Raw genomic sequence first — 14130 nt, forward strand, 5'->3', positions numbered from 1 at the left:
TGTATGTGGAGAAGAAGGGCACCCAGATGGATTTTTCCTGCCCAAATTTGAGCATCTAGCTGACAATCCCATGGTAGGAGTCTTTTTCTGTTAGGCAGTTCCTGAAGCAAGCTGGATCTCAGCTACCCTTATAGGTGCATCATATTCTTTATTGTTCAGCAGTTGGCCTCTAAAGAATAACATAGATGTTAAAAATCAGGTTATGTAAATCCAAGCTGTTGAGAATAGCGAAGATGGCTTATTGACAGAAACCTCAAGATCAAGCTACTTTGGAAGAATCTGTGAGAAAGAAATGTTCATTACCAAATCAGAAATCAAAGCTAAAGTTATTCCAGTAGGATGAAGAATTGTACAAGACTCTTGGATTAATCCTTTAGGACTTAATTTTTCAGGTGTACACCAAGATTTCATGGAGTGCCTGCAGTAAGCAATACCAGTTATCAGCCCCATCACATTTCCGTTATAATGCTAATTTACTTTAATATTTAAATCTGTCATGTTAAGACCACCTCCAGCAGGCTAGTGGTTAAAGTTAGACCTTTTATTATAACAGGGGGTATGTTGTTTTGGATTTTTTTCCAAAATTTTCTTTTGCCAAGAAGTATAAACCTACACTGACATAGCAAATGATGTATTCATTTACAAAACCTTTGGGAAAGAAAGTACATAACAGAGAACTTCTGGAATGTAGTTCTTTGCCCAGATAATTATTTCATAATCTATTTTTCCTTCTGAAAAAAAGTTATTTTGATTTAGTAGACATTATTAATTGCTAATAGTAATCTTTTCTTTTTCTTCTCTCTGCAAAAGTAAATGTCAAAAGAGTACAGAATACAGCACTAAAGTGACATGTAACAGTTCTTTGGATCAGTGCTACAAAGCGCAGCTAATCAGCATGAAAAGATGAATTTCTGACATTACAGACATGCTGTTCCTCACAAGTGGGTTATCATTTCTTTACAGCAAGCATTGTTATAAAAATAATTCAAGCCACACTCACTCATGTACATACCGAGTAGCCAGGGAGTGATGTACCTGCAGTCAGTGGCTGAGAATGCCACCAGGCTTTGAAACTGGAATTTCTGAAAAGGTTGAATGTGTGGATTTTGCTCCGTACAGAAACAGGTCACAGTCTGCTAACTTCTGACTTAAATTTGGATGAAACTATCCTTTTACTTGAGCAAAGTTTGGATCAAGGCTCTGGGTTAAATCTTAATTTAGATCATCATCTGGTCTTTCATTAGGATTACCAGTAAAAATACTGGCTCAAGACCAGAATTTCCTTCTCTTATGTTTATTGTAAATTCTGTTGAAGTATTCCAGATTGATTGTTGTACATACATACTGCAAGAGACCCTATATTTTCTTCATGTGACTGTCAGAAAGATAGAAAGAAAATGAGTATGTTACTGCAGTGCAGCTGTGGGTTTGCTCAGCAAATCTGGCCCACAGACACAGTTATATAGCAAATCTCGCAATCGACTTCCATTTTGATGAACCACAAATATCTTGGCATTCTGATCTCTCGGCATTCTAATCTCTCCACAGCATGTTAAATCTCAGCTTGTAAAAAAAAAGAGAGAGAAACAGTGAAAACACTGTAGTAAGGATTGCCTTCTTCCATTCCATCATTTGATGCTTGCTGTGCTCCTCCAGAGAGGAAGACAAAAGGAAGTAACACATTTGCGATGTAATGCAGACAGGAAATCTCCTTAATTTGAGGATTAGTAGGAATTTTTAAAGGATGTGCACCCTGCATCATGAATTTTCTGTCACTGCTGGATTCTGCTCACTGTGGGAATGGGAATCAGAGAAGAATCTTTTTTCAAGCTAATGGGAAAAGTAATGCAGGTTTATCACAGCAAGGTCTGGGCAAGCAGCAGAAGCTGTTACAGATGACAGTAGTATTCTTGAGAGGGAACATTCTTAAGGAAAAAATAGAAGAAAGACTAATCTAGTAGAGGCTTGATCAGATGATGCATAGGCCAGGCAGATACTGTGCAAGGGATGTTAAAGATTTCCTTGCTTCTAGCCCATCAGCCATATTTATGCCGCTTCTGCAACCTTCCGTAGGTCACTGTGCTTCTCTGCTTCACAGACAGCTTGGGAATCACATATCCATCTGAAGATATTTCATCTGCCATTGTTACAAATGCCTGTTTCTTACATGTAATGGCAGCAAACATGCTTACTCTCTTCTTTTCCTATGTGTTCAGTTGGAGTTGTTCAGTTGGAGCAATTGAAACTGTAGTTGGTTAAATCAGTTGTATTTTAGAGGCAGTTGGTGAGCCTTTTTCATTTTTAGCTGAAAAAAACCCACAGCTTTTGCATTATAATTTCTCTTTGAGGTGTTTACCTTTTTCAGTGACTCTTTAATGTTACATTGTAACTCAAATACTTTTTTTTCTTAGATTACAAAAATAAAAGATTGCTTGCTTTGAAGTCAGTCATGCTTCACAAATCTGAGGATGAGGAGGAGAATTATCAGAAGCTAAGAAAGGTCACACCTGGTTAAACAATAGAACCGTCTCTTCCAGTCTCCTGCTCTTCAACAGTACCCAGAATACCTGGAAAACGATGTAGTAAGGCAACTGTATATGATATATCCCCTTGTAGTCCTGACTTCCAAACATTTTCTGTTTAGAGGATTTAGGTTTTGTGTATTTCATAAGCCTTGGTGGGTTTCTCTTCCATGAGCTTGTCCAGTCTTCCCTTCCACCTGTTTATGGTTTCAGCCTCTAGAATATCTTCTGAAGAGGTATTCCACAGCTCATATATCTAGTTTAATAAGAGCTACCTTTGGTTTATTTTGAACCTGACTTTGTAGATTCATTTGATTCCCTTGATGTTTTTCCTTGAAGAGACATTGAATAGCATTTCCTTTTCCCCACTGTTTGTGACAGCTCAGATTTTGTGGGAATTTTTGTTTCTTGATACAAATTCCTGGCAATGGGGTAGGTGTGACATGCTTATACTTGGCAATGCTTGAATGTATTGTCACGAATTGGTACCTGCTGGAATCAGCATACATGCTCAAAGCCAAATTCTAGCTGAAATGTCCAACAGAGTTCTTTCTCAAGAAAGATACTGATACAGAGATACTTAGCACAGATACCAAAAAGAGTTCACTCTTAGCAGCCTTTCAATCTTCAAAGGCAGCCTTCATATACAGTTTATCCCTTGTAGCTGTGAACAGATTGAATCAAAGGGCCTTTCCAGATGTGAAACGGCTTTTATGCCAAAATGGGGTTTATATGCTCCTTAAATCTTTTTATACAATGCTTCAGGACACATATATTTTAAGGAACTGGTTTAAGTGATGTGCTTGCATTTTAGTCACCTATCACACAACTTTGAAATTCAATCTAAGTAGTTTTAAATCATATTAAGGTTTTGTATTGGGATTACAACTCATTCATGTTTCTTACACAAATATCCCTCTTATACATGTGTCTTATACATGTTAGAAGCAGACATCGTGCTCTTACATCCCTTGGATGTGCCTAGCTGTATGCACTGTATGTATATGTGCAGCTGTTGTGCCCTTTTGCAAGGAACTAGAGGCAAGTACATGTATTGCACACTGGACTGTTTTCCTCACAGACATCTGGTCAGTCTAATCTGTAAATTGGAGACATTTGGAAGGTATAGATATTTGGCTTTAAGTTTGTGAGGACATTAACAACTTTCCCATCTTTCAGACAAACAATAAGGTAATAAAAATGAGAAGGAAACAGTCTTTTAAACAAATCTTCTATATGAGGAATGTCACTTAAGGGCACGCGTTCTTCTTTCCTCCCTCACAACAGTTCTCTCTTCTTGGCCCTTGTCACTCCTAGTCTATCAACACAGAAAGCCCAAATCTCTGCCTGTGTGCTGGCTCTCTCCTGTACTGCTGCAACCTTTGCCAGACTCTTCAGTCAGCACTACATTGAATGCCAGCTGACTGCCCTTACAATGCTGTGTGGCCACAGGCAAAGAAAATTGCTTTCTATCAAAAAATGCTTTCAGCAGGCTTCTTTGAAAAGGAAGTCTGCCTGGTAAGCATAAAGGAAAATGAGACATAGGATCAGAGTATGACAGTCTGCCATATATATTCTTCACTGCCTTGTAACATGTATCTGGAAGGATAAGGTCAGAATTATTTGTTGTAAATAAAAACTTGGAATATAGTTGGTGGAAATGAGATCAGCCACCTTCTTTTTTTTTTTTTTTTTAATCTATGTAACCTTGATAGGAGGTTACATTTGGATGTAAAAAAGATAAATCTTGAAGGCTCATTAAGCTAATGAAAAAGAACTCCAACAGAATGCTGTTCTCATTGAGCTAGAAAAAGCCATTCCCCTTGATTTGCTGGGGTCTGTTCTTTGGGGCTTATGTGAACAAGTAGAACAGAGTTCTCCCTCTCTCATTTGTCTTATGTATCTTGTAGTTTCAATAATCATATTGTACTTCTGTATATAGCCAATTAAAACCATTCAGCTATAGCCCCAGTCCGGTTCATGCATCTGGCTAAATTTAGGAGGGCAAGTTTCTAATGACTTACTTCTGTGTGGATTCTGGGTCATACCTCCGAGGTCTTTGCTCTCTCTGTCTTTCATTAACCTCAGAGTCTGCTCACAAACATATCTCAGGTAAATATGGCTAATCAAAGACTTCAACCAAGTCCACAGGTGGCTTTAGACTAAAGTGGTAAAAATCAAGCTGTTTCAGCTTGCAAGATTATTTGTATGAAATTAATAACCTGTCTCAAGGCTATCCATCCTAACGAACATTTTCCATTAAAAAAAAAAATGACACCTTGGACACTCCTGCTAAACAGGGGCCAAGAATATAATGGGCTTAGGGATGAATTATCTTCATTTCTGAGTGTGGCCCATGCTAATGATGTACATTGGTGCGACAGTATCAAGGACACTGTCTAATCGTACAGCCTCAATTTTTACTTCTCTGTGGATTTATGTGATCTCAATCCTATAATACCTAGGAACAATTATTTATTGATTTATTCTCACAGTAGCCTTCTCACTTTCTGAATTTTGCTGGGAGTGAATGGTGATGTTCACAAGGCTGCCCAGATTTCCCCATGGAAGTCAACAGTAGGAAAAGAAATCAGCTCTGGTGTCTTAACAAAAGTTTGGTTCCTTTCAAACACTTTGTTCAGTTATTAAAACTGAAGTGGAGGGAAGGAGAAAATGTGTGTAATGCAAGTTGCTAACTTGAAAATTAAATGCCTTCCTGAAGATGGAGGTTGAAGATGCTGATATCACCACAGAAGAGCAGCACATTCTCTGTGGCAATCAGACTGGTATGGTGGGTCCTAATTAGGTTGCAAATCACCAGAATAATATAATATGAACTAGGTAGGATGGGTCATGCTTAAGATACAGAGGATTAAAATAGGGACCATGGACTGGCCTGAAGAGGGGAATTTTCTGATGTCTCTTTAGGGGACAACTGTGTGGTAATGCTGTTGAAAACACGCAGGTATAGATCGAAAATGCAGAATTGAAAGGTACAGGCAAAAGAGAAGAGAAAAATAATGTTAAGATGACATGTACTGAGTTGTGGATAATAAATACAAGATTCGTCTCACTTCTGTCTAGAACTGGAAGTGACAGCCATAAGGCTGGAAAAGGGAAAGAGCTGACTAAATAATGCATTTGTTGAAGAATAAGATTGTGAATACAGGATGACCACTGTTTCTTTTAGGATTTTGACAAAGTTTGACCTTGAATGTAGGATGACTCTTACCCTGTACCTTTGTTCTCTAGCTGTATTCTGGCACACACACCCCCTCCAACAGCACACACACACATTGTCAAAACAGGGTTGTGCAGAGCCTTTCTGCACAGGCTCATTACTCCAGTCTTCTGCTTCCTGCAGCTGAAGTCAATGGTGTCTTGTTCTCAGCTGTACCTTTACTTAAGAGTTGGCACCAGAGGCCCTGATGATTGCTGAATGTCTGCCAGCACAACAGAACAGGTGCAGGATGGGAAACATTGTGCAAATAGGGCATAAACTGGGCAAATTAACTGTTTCTGTGTAACTCTCCTTGTGTAGATTCTTCCCCTGTGGCTCCTGGAGGATTCTGCAGAGAGGTCATTCTTGTTGATAAACTGACCCATGCTTTCTTGAATCTGTGCAGAACAGGAATGCTTAGCTTTCACTCTCTTTTTCCATATGCTGTTGAGATGAAGTTCCAGGCAAAAGTGCTAATTTTTGTCCTCTGAATTCTCAGTGAATAACAATGTATTCATTCATAAAACAAATACAGGTTGGGGGAGGGAAGTATTTTGCTGTATATTAAATGCATAACCTGCTGAACTGACAGCAGTCATTATATGCAATAGATCATTCTGAGCTTTAGTGGCTAAAACATAAAGTGCATGTAAATCCTAGTATCCTGTTCAAATGTAGAACATACATAGCACAGCAGAGTATATCAGTTTTGGAGCCACAAGCTCAACAGGAACCTGCCTGACAAAATGACCGCATGTAGCACTGCAGTGTGAACATAACCTTTATGTTCATTCCAGGTTTACACAGGCTGATCTCACCTGAATTTATATGATCAGATGTCTGTGCTAAAGACTTCTTATTACGTATAAGAAGAATCCTCCCATTTACAAAACTTACCTTATGGGTGTCCAACAATCACTTGGGCTTGCTTCCATGTCCTAGACTGCTGTATCCCACAGACAGGTGGACTTTGCATTTCCATGGGTGCCAATCTGTTTTCCTTCTTTCAGCATCTTGACTCTCACAGTCAGTTACAGTTTGATGAAACCACGAGAAAAAATCAAGTGTGAAAATATCCATACCCTTATGACTGATCATCTTTGGTGGATGGTGCTCATGTACAGACTGCTCAAAGACAATGACTTCTGTCCATTCTCTGTCATTTCCCAGAAAAAGAGTTGATGTACTGAGCTGGGAGTGAAGAATTCAAGAGAGCTTCCTTTTCCGTTCCCTCCCCTGAGGTGGCTGCATTAGGTACTAGCAGCCATGTGGAATGGAATATGATCACACAATCCACTCATTTCTTTACCTGGGGACAGCAGAAAAAATGGAAGTCCTCTTTTCTAGAACTTTTGTCCAGCAAGTAAGCTGGACAGCCTTCCTGTGTTTTATTAACACTGTTAATGGTATTTGTTGAACAGGATGTGTACTTACTGAAATACCTGTCTCCTGAAAGGGTTATTGTTCTGTGATATTTTCTTTCTGTTGGGTCACCAGAAGTTTATTCCCAAGTACACTTTCAATAGGGTATTAGGGTTTCTTTAGTTTTCTTTAGGTTTTGGGGGGTTGGGGGTTTTTTTAGTCTCATGGTTTAGTTTCAAGCTGTCAGGGCAATGCCGTACTCCTTTGAAATGCAAAAGGTAACCAGAATAAACAAAGGGAGAAATGAAGTTACTGAAATGACTGTCAGCATCAGCAGCTCAACTGACTGTGGAAAACACACTCTCAGAGAAATACATTAAGAAAATACAAACCAAAGACAGGATTTTCAAAGGGAACTATAATCCTTTCCCCTCCAGATCTTGGCTTTTATTTTATATTAGTTGTGCATGATTTTTTTTTAGCTCACATAAGATATTTTTTCAGTTCCTCTGCATTGCCATTTCAAAAGTGTCATACTATCATGCGATGACATGATTCAAAAGAATTTTAAGAAGTTTGATCCCTTGGATGTAGTGGTTTGGGTTTTTTTCCAACATGTTCAACAGCTTGGTTTCCATATCCAGGAAGGTAGGTCTGGTCAGAACATATCAGAGCAATGAGTAGTGTTGAATGCAAGACTGGGACCTATGATCTGTGGATTGTAGTGTTCAAACAGTGTTTTTTCCAATGCAGTGAGGAATAGGCGAAAAAAGAACATCAGTCGGAAACCCACAGTCGAGTCGTACAGAAATCCTGGTTAAGCAGAAGTTCCCATTTGGCTGCTAGGAAAACCAAAGCACAGGAACCTTGTACCACCAGGCTGCAGGTGTTTCCAGGGCAAATTCTGTAGTTTTATGGGTCTGCTGTAGGAATGTCTGTTAAGCTGAGACTGGAACCCTAGCACAGGTAACAACACCTAACAACAAAGGTAAAGGCAGAGGCAGGGGCTAGTCTTGAATCACCTGATTTCAGTCCCAGAAGTTCCTTGCTAGTTTATTATGCCATGTCTCTTCAGACCAACTGAAAGTGCTCATGTTTGGTTTAGAAGATAGAGATTGACAAGCACTAGCAAAGGAGGAGAGCCAGAAGGTAACATTCTGATATCTTACTTGTTGGCCATACTCCCTTTAGACTAGTTCATTTTATTAATGCTCTTTTTTCCTATTATTGTCACTTTCAGTAGAGCGTTATAAATTCTGACCATTTTTCTTTGAACTGATTCCTAATCCATGTTTCTTGTTTAGGAAAATCAAGTGTATTTGAAGGTAAAGTTAGAGTTTTCCTAATATTTCCGTTGCTTTGTTGTTGTTACTGCTCTGATGTGGGAAGACCTATTGGCCACAGACATAACTCCCTCTTTACACACAGCTGGCAAATGAAAACAATATCAGAACATCTCCATGACACACAAGGCTTTTATACAGTGGTGTTTCAGACTTTACTGCAGTTTCCTTTGGAAATGCTTAAAACAACTGCATCTGTTTCCTTTCATTGGGATTTTGTGTTCTTTAAGCCAAAAGGAGGGGATAAAACTCATTAATTCTGAACAATAATTGCAATGTCCTATATAAATATTTTTTAGACTGCAGTTTGTTGGGGTTTTTTTTCCCCACTAAAAATATAAAATTGCTTGTCTGTTCAATGTAATGAGTGTTCCTGGATACTTCTGCATAGCTCTGTTATGCACAAATACTTGAACTACATTTAAACAGTCTGGCTCAGATGTTGGTACCCTACACAGAAAGCAGTACAGAGCCAGGCACCTAACGGCAGGAGAGAGCACAGTGTGTGTTTAATTTGTCGTGTTTCTCAAATGCATTTTGCATCCTACAGTGACTGTTAGGCTGTCATGGTGAGACCTCTACCAGCCTGAGTACATCCTTCCTGAAAAGGCAGGAGAGACCTACCTCCTGTGGCAGACGCTGTAGCTGTGTCTCAGGCTAGGGCCAGAGAACACCTGGCAGCCTTCTGTGGCATTGTACATGGAAGATGGTGAATGCAGTTGTAAGCCTTAGGTTTTTTGAAGGCAACCTATATTTTGTTAATACCACACAAGGGCAAAATAGTCATTTAAACTACAACATCTAATCCAAAACAACAAAAGCAATGCTGTGTTTCCCTGTGTCTCCCTGTCTCTGTCTCTGGGTCTGTCTCTGGCTCCATTTGTGCTTCTCAGATAACTACTTTTCTAACAGATACGTACAGCTGTGGTCTAGTGTTCCTTGCTTAAGAAATTATCCGTTATTCATCTCTCCTGAAACTGCTCTTAATTCAGGCCAAGATAAAGTGCAAATCAAAGAACCTAAAACAATCAGAGGAGATAAAACATTTCAAAATGTTTATAAATAAAAACAATCAAAAGGAGTGTGACCAGCAGGTCGAAGGAGGTGATCCTGCCCCTCTACTCTGCTCTTGTGAGACCTCACTTGGACTATTTCATGCAGTTCTGGTGTCCTCAACATAAAAAGGACATGGAACTGTTGGAACAAGTCCAGGGAAGGGCCACGAGGATGATCAGGGGACTGGAGCACCTCCCGTATGAAGATAGGCTGAGAAAGTTGGGGCTGTTCAGCCTGGAGAAGAGAAGGCTGCGTGGAGACCTCATAGCAGCCTTCCAGTATCTGAAGGGGGCCTATAGGTATTCTGGGAAGGGACTCTTCATTAGGGACTGCAGTGACAGGATAAGGGGTAATGGGTTAAAACTTAAGCAGGGGAAGTTTAGATTGGCTATAAGGAAGAAGGTCTTTACTGTGAGGGTGGTGAGGCACTGGAATGGATTGCCCAGGGAGGTTGTGAATTCTCCATCCCTGGAGGTGTTCAAGGCCAGGTTGGACAGAGCCTTGGGTAACATGGTTTAGTGTGAGGTGTCCCTGCCCTTGGCAGGGGAGTTGGAACTTGATGATCTTAAGGTCCTTTCCAACCCTAACTATTCTATGAAAACAAAACAAAACCCAAACATGCAGATGAGGTGTCCTCTCAGAGATCGTCTACTTAGCAACAGCTTGCCACATGTCTAAATGTCTGCCTGCTTACCCCGGGTTCCAGGAATGCAACTTTTTCGCACCTGACCGGAACGGCACTGGTCTGTGGCATTTCTGCTGGGCTGGGTTACTCGCTCTTACCCTCTGTAGCTGGTAATACTACAAATACATTTAGTTAACTGTTGCTTGGGTCCACACTACAGAAGTCCTCTTCCTTCTCTGAGTTACCTGAAAAATTCCCATGAAAAATTGTGATCCTATATCTTCACATGTCCCATCTGCAGCTCTCCGCAATGCCAGTTTTCTAATTACATGATACAGGCATTGGGATATCTCAAGACTACACACACTCAAGCATTTTATGTAGTGTGTTGGAAGGAAATGTTCATGATCACAATAAGTGTGCAGAAGTGTGGCTGGGACTTAACTATCTGAGGCATCCTTACCTTCATTCCTGTTAGAGCTTAAGACAGCAGGGAAGTCTTTGCTTTCACAGGATACACCTCAGAGTACATACAGAAAAGGAAATGGAAAAGTACTGGGGCAGAGTATCACAGCTTTGTACTTACATCTCAATAGTCACACTTCAAGACTTAACTCCTATTCGCTAGCAATCACTAGTCATCCACTGTGTTAAATGATAGCTGTTTCCTCCAAGTTCAGGGAGAGCTGGATCTCTTGGCAAAGGCACAAGTGTTTGCACTCCAGTTCTGCAACTCCACAGGATACCTCAAGTCATCAACAGAGCCATCATCTTCAAGCCCAAGCTAACCCAGCTACTGAAGGCTACACAATTCAGTGCCTTAATGTCCTCTTTAATATATCCCTCAGCTTCACCCACAACAATAAGAGCTGTTAATTGAAAAATGCTAATCTAAACCACCCATTTGTTTTTGGAGCGTGGGTTGTGAGACTTAATATGGACATGAAAGACAAAATACATAGGGTGATTGAAACAGGCAAGGAGTAGACTTTTTCCACAGGAAAAAAAAAATGTCTTTTTCTGAGAGGTCAGGATTTGGAATAACACAGACCTGTCATATATAAAGAGGAAGTAAATCTGTGCTTGAAATACCGCTGCAGATAAAGAGAAGATATGACTTTTTGAAAAATACTTCCCAAAACAGTGAGACTGAGCGTGGGTCTCAGAGTAAGTCCAATCTGGGATATTAGGCCTGGGTCTAAGTTAATTTACTGGATATGAACGTATGTAAAACAAAAAAATTATTACTCTGATGTTTTCATCCTTCATCATTTTCTGTCACTCCCTCTTCCACAGTTTACTACTGTGCACACCCCCTTTTCCACTCCAGAGTCCGTGCAAATACAACCCAGGCACCACATAAAATAACCACAGAAACCTGAAATATAAAATCATTGCTGTGTACCTGAAATGAAAACTGAACTTACGGCATCAATGGAAATGAGCCATTTTGGCATTCGCTTCCTTCTGGCGTGAAACAAGATTAAAATGTAAAAAGCTAGATATGGCTTACTAAGTGAGAGAGGTGAGAGGGAAGAATATAGCATTACAGCTGATACCAGATGGTAAAAATAATTCCTTAAGATGGTACATTTGCTTTCCATTTAAGAGTTATTACAACACTTTTGTTTGATGTTCCCCATTAAAATCTGTAGTAGTTTAGATCCCGTGAGGAAACTTCCTTTGTACTACCTTTCAGAAATAGTATCCTTAAATATGTTCCTCACTGTTTGCACAAAGAAGTTACTCAAGCGATGAAGTACCTACTATTGATTATCCTTTTGAAAGATGGGCCCTCTGTTAATCTAACATGAAGCCTTACCACAGCTTCAAGGTTCAGGTACAACAACAAAATAATAATTAAAGATCTGTAGATTTGGCCATTGCTATTTATAAGTTTAAATGTCCATTTCCAAGAGACTTGTGTCCAAGTCTTAAGATTGCTATAATCTGCTTTGGAATGTTTGTTGGATACATTCACAAAAACTATTCTGGCACAAAGATATTTGTTTGCTGTCAAGGCAAAAATGCAATAGTAACTGGAAATTTCAGTCACCTTACTGCAGACAAGGTAGACATCCCATGAGGGAAGGCTAAATTGTAAAGAATTGAAATGGTAGCACTTTGACAAAATAATGAAATATCCAAAGAAGAGAAGCAGCTCATAGTTCAGGCCTGAAGACAGCAGGAGCTGGTTCACAACGTGTTAATTCTGAGATAATCTGGGTCAAGGACATGATGAATATCCGTGTTCTTCTCAGACAGAAAAAGCTAGCCAAACAATACCCCTCCTCTCCCCCCCCCCCCCCCCTTAAAAAAAGCCCTCACAGATCATTAGTAGTGAATCTCAGAAAAGTCATTAAAAGATAAGACAAAGCTGATCAGATGGAGCAGCTGAAAGGGTAAAACACTTTGGAAAATGAGAATAAGATGACAGTTTAAGGGGACTATGTAAGAAGACTAAATGTTTTCTACCAGTTAGAAATCTTCAGTTAACACACAAAGAAAGTAAAGCAGCTAAAACAAGACAGAAAAGACAGCTAACAGGAGCAAAATTGTATTCTTGAAAACTGGGGGTTATATTTAAGAGGAAAATACAAGAAAGCATAATCATTGGCAAGGTAAACATAAAGCCATAATAAGGAAGGTCAATACGAAGCATACAATTTAACAAAGGTATTAAAACTGATCATAGAAGCTTATTCAAACATCAAAACCAGGAAATATGCCAGAGAATTGGTGACCCTGAAAAATGATCTATGTGTAAACCCTAAAGTTGATGCCAAGGCTTTGCTGTTCACTGCAGAGAAGTTTATGGAGTTCTTCATACCGGGACCATTCTTTACAGAGAAAGAGTCTGAAGATTTATCTCAAACTGAAATGTTGATACAAGGACTTTTGTGCCTAGAAGAAAATGTAAACCACACAATAACTGTTAATCAGGACCATGTGGTATTTACCTAAGTGCTCCAGAGGAACTCCCTGTGAAGGCTATGAACGAACTGTAGTGCATGATATATTGCTTAAATCAGCCTGAGCACAAGAGAAATATAAGGTGATAAATACAATGGAAAAAGTAGGAAGAACAGAGTTAGCTCATATATGGATAAATGTGATCTATCTAGGAAAGGCTTGAAGAGGAGAATAAAGACTTTTTGAGGAAAATATTACCTTATAAATCTATTACAGTTCTTTGATCCTGTCACTGAACTTGTAAAATTAATTCAATTGATACAGTGATTTTATCAGCAAGCATTTGATATCTCTCAACAGAGATCCTTAAAGTAACTAAGCTGTCATAGGAGTGGTCACATAGATTGTTAATTTTTTAGAAAAAGAAGGGTAAGAATAAATGGTTGGCTTTTGCAATTGAAAGAAGTTACCAGTAAGGCTCAAGGGAGCTATACTGACTCATACAGTTCGTTAAATGGATTGAGAAAGGAGTGAAGAGTGAGGTGATGAAGTTAGTTAGTAAATGATACAGAATTAATCAGGCTAGCCAAAACTAAACCAGATAGTAAAGAGCAGTAGAAGGATCTCACAATACTAAGTGACTGGGTTCAGGGAAAATAAATAGGGAACAATTAAGTGTAAGAGTTTATTGGCAACTAATGAAATTATGAGGCAAGTGGTTTAAAGCAAACAAAAGGAAATACTCTTTCTGCAAATAATTAGAATGTGGAACTCATTGCCACAGCATACTCTGGAGCCCAAAATTACTTTGAGAAAGTAATAAAGACAAATTCACAAAAAAAAAACCAGCTCACAGAGCATTTCTAAAACACAACAACGTAGAATAACTTCTGGTTTAAGGAGCCCCTAAACAACTTACTAGTGAAAGCTGGGAGCTAAACTAGTGGAAAGGTCATTCTATAATTCACTAGTCTTATATTCTTCTCCTAAACATCTGCTGTCAGCTGAATTATGGCCATATGAATGAAGTGTTTTGAGCACTGACTCCTGAGAATTGGGAATATCCTATTCAATTTGTTTCTCTTTTTG

This window comes from Pezoporus wallicus, unplaced genomic scaffold (assembly GCF_028554395.1).
Source record: "Pezoporus wallicus isolate ANWC-B61680 ecotype Strahan unplaced genomic scaffold, APGP_CSIRO_Pwel_v1 contig_227, whole genome shotgun sequence".
Classification (NCBI taxonomy): Eukaryota; Metazoa; Chordata; class Aves; order Psittaciformes; family Psittacidae; genus Pezoporus; species Pezoporus wallicus.